Source organism: Lactuca virosa, chromosome 2, assembly GCF_052849685.1.
Source record: "Lactuca virosa cultivar CGN04683 chromosome 2, Lactuca_virosa_CGN04683_v6, whole genome shotgun sequence".
Lineage (NCBI taxonomy): Eukaryota > Viridiplantae > Streptophyta > Magnoliopsida > Asterales > Asteraceae > Lactuca > Lactuca virosa.
Window position 1 is genome coordinate 108833373 of NC_136427.1, and position 3848 is coordinate 108837220.

Below are 3848 nucleotides of genomic sequence, written 5' to 3' on the forward strand. Positions count from 1 at the left end.
AAAATATTGAAAACCGGGAAAATTCGCATGGCTGGGGTTCGGCCACGTCACCTCGCATGCGAGTATGCCTCATGTCTGCCTCGTGTCCGTTTCTAATTCGACCGCAGGAGTGGCCCAACCCGGTTCCAATGCGCATCCGAGGCCGTCGAGTGCCTCGCTTCTCCTTCTGACGCGTGCCCCTCGCTTCCGAAGTCGCCACCTGTCCGAACACGTGTCCCCTCCTCCCCCATTTGGACCGAACCCTCGCACCTATATAAAGGGTGCGAGATTCTCCAGTTTTCACTCCCCTTTTTCACCATTTTTCACACTTCTTCACTTTTTTTACCTCTCTAAACTTCCCTACAACCCCCAAAGCCCCGATATCATATTGAACACCCGAAGCAAACCCCGAAGCCCCGAGATTCTCGAGAAAAACAACCTTCTCTAGTCGAAACTCTTCTTGTGTAAAGCCTGGTTTTTCATCAAGTAAACTCCTTCCTAGAAAACGAAACACTATCCAAATCACCACATATCAAGTGAGTTCATACCCGCGTATTTTCATAGTTTTTACTGTTTTAAGGGGGGAATACAAGTCTAACACAAGGATTTTGTTTTACAAACAAATGATTTCAAATTGTGATAAAATGACATTAAGTCATCAAAAGTATTTCAAAATATTAAACTCTTTTATAAACTTATATTTTTCCCCAAAAATCATATATATATATATATATATATATATATATATATATATATATATATATATATATATATATATATAGATTTAAAAGGCTTAGGACTGATAACTCATTTTGGGTCCTTTTCCTTGTTTGGATGTGGGCTTATAGTATCGGTTATTTGTCCGAATGTCGTTTAAATTTTACTTATATATAATTGTATACGTATATAAATATTAAAGTTATTTCATTCAGTTTAGATACCCTTTGTAACATGTTGAGCAAGGGGTTACATTCATAAACAATTAATACCTATTCAGAAAGTACATACAAATTATAATAGGTATAATTTATGATACATAGAACATTAATTCACGATTCAAGCATACTAGAATACACCGTTTTACATGAAACAAGGGTTTGATTCAAAATTAATCAAGGGTATACAACTTTCAAATACATGTTAAGAATACTAATTCAAGAATATACAATCAATCATTATTTCAGGATGATTGGGTTTTCATAAATACTATACATGTAACGTCTATACGCGTTTTATGAGTCATTTGATTCAGGTTGTTTAGTTTATTTAAACAACTTAATTAAAGTCTTGATATTATAACTAGAATCTCCAGTCGCGGATCGAGACAATGTGTATATAGATCTATATTGGGATTGACAACCCCGCACTCAGACTGCTAGCTACAGTCAGGCATACACACCTATGAGTGACAGTTGTTATCAACAGTTTTAACGCATTCATAGCGTTGGGTCAGGCCATCTAGTCTCAGTATGGTTATAATAACTCATTAAAAAGATATTATTAACAATATGTTAGTGTATATTAAACTTAAGTACATTTTCAAAGTACCAGTTTACCATGATACGTTTTTTTTACAGTATTACATCTCAGTATTCAATAACAGTTAGTTAAGCCAGACACACTCTCACTTATACAGTTTATACAAAAGGAATTCAATAACAGAACATTTGTCTACAAATAGAACAGTTTTATGTGATTAAAACTACTTTTCATATACAGCAGAAAATATAGGATTTTCTGGAACAGTTTACATATTCAAGAAACAGAAAACATACTTTCAAACATAAATACTTATGCACTCACTAACCTTTATGTTGATACTCTCTTTTCAAATTACTTGTATTCTCAGGGAATCAGTAGACAAGTACTCCCCAGGCTTTTGAGAAGATGGAGCTATTTTGAGTCATGTCTTCTTCTTTTGTATAACTATTTTGGTGTCAATATACAGTGATTGAACACATGTAAATACTTTTACTTTTAAATGCAATGGTTGTTTGTACTTTGATTACTGTGATGCATGTGTTGTGATACTACAAATGAAGTCCTACAGCCCGAGACGTTTCCGCCGTCTGGTTTGGGGGTGTGACAGAAATGATGAAGAAGAGATATGATGACATGTTGAGAAAGGATATCAGGGAGTTCGTGAGCTTTCTGGGGTGCAAGACCTTGAATGATATGATCGGGAAGGCTTGTGAGTGGGAGATTGAGCTGGAGCTACGGACGAAGCAAAAGCAGGAGCAGGTACAAACAGTAGTGGGCCAGGCTAAGGGGCCCAAGACTTCCGATGCACACACCAGAGCCCAACATGGTCGGGGTTGTTGCGGCAAGTGCGACAAGCCGCATAGTGGAGCATACCAAGCGGCGGATTCAGGTTGTTTTTTTTGTAGCCAGTCGGGCCACGTGAGTAAGGATTTCCCCAGGAGTGCTCTGATTTTCGTCCATTACAATCAGACCAGCAATAAAAGGGCCGATTTTCCGAGATTGTCCGGAGGAGTAGTGGTAGCACCTACGCCAACCACTTTGAGGATTACTAATGGCCACCAGGGTAAGGCAGAGGTAGCTGTGGTGAAGAGAAAGGCATTTTAGCTTACCACCGATGAGGCTCGTGCAGCGCCATATGTGGTTACTGGTTTGTGACATATCTCTATCTTGTATTGCTTATGATCATTTTGATATTGTATAGGGACCTTTTTGGTAAATGGTATGACTGCTCATGTTCCGTTCGATTCGGGTGCTACCCGATCCTTTGTACCTCTTGTACTTAACAAGAAGTTTTGTGATGCGCCCAGGATTTCGGAATTCCCACTGCAGATTGAGATAGCAGATGATATTACCGTGAGTGCTTTGAGGGTTCATCATGGATGCGTTCTGAATCTGTTTAGCAAGAGGTACTCTATTGATTTAGTGCCGATTCCCATGCGGGGATCGAAGGTTATTATCGGGATCGATGGGTTAGGACCAAATAGGTCCATGTTTTACTGTGAGCGGCAGTTAGTAAGGGTTCGAACCACAAGTGGGGGAGAACTGGTTATTCTTGGGGAGGGAGCCTCGTATGGACCGACTCTCTGTTCAGCTGCGAGGGCCAAGAGATATCTTTAGCAGGGTTGTTCTTGGTTCCTAGCATATGTTGCAGACACTCGAGTTGAGGGCAAGACCGAGTTGAGTGGGGTGCCCATTGTTCAGGATTTTCCCGATGTATTTCCTAAGGAACTGCCAGGAGTGCCCCCCGAGAGGCAGTTTGAGTTTCCGGTTGATCTGGTTCCTCGTGTGGCTTCGATAGCCAAGGCATCGTATCGCTTCGCATCACCAGAGATGCAGGAGTTGTCTACGCAGCTTCAGGTGCTGCTAGACAAGGGTTTTATTTGTCCGAGCAGTTCTCCGTGGGGAGCAACGATTTTTTTGTAAACAAGAATGACGGTTCACACAGAATGGGCATTGATTACCAGGAGTTGAATAAGCTAACGGTGATGAATCGTTACCCGCTTCCGAGGATTGACGATTTCTTTGATCAACTTCCGAGTGCATCTTGGTTTTCTAAGATTGATTTACGATCGGGGTACCATTAGATGTGAGTCAAGGATGATGATGTGCAGAAGACATCCTTCAGGAATCGTTATGGTCATTACAAGTTCATGGTGATGCCATCTGGGCTCACCAATGCACTAGCATCGTTCATGGATCTCATAAACCGAGTTTGCAGGTCAATGATAGATCTGTCTGTTATAGTATTCGTTGACGATATTATGTTATACTCCAAGACCAAGGAGCAGCACGAGGAACACTTGCAAGAGGTGTTAGAGACCCTGAGGAGGGAGAGGCTTTATGCCAAATTCTACACATGTGAGTTCTGGTTACGTAAGGTACAGTTC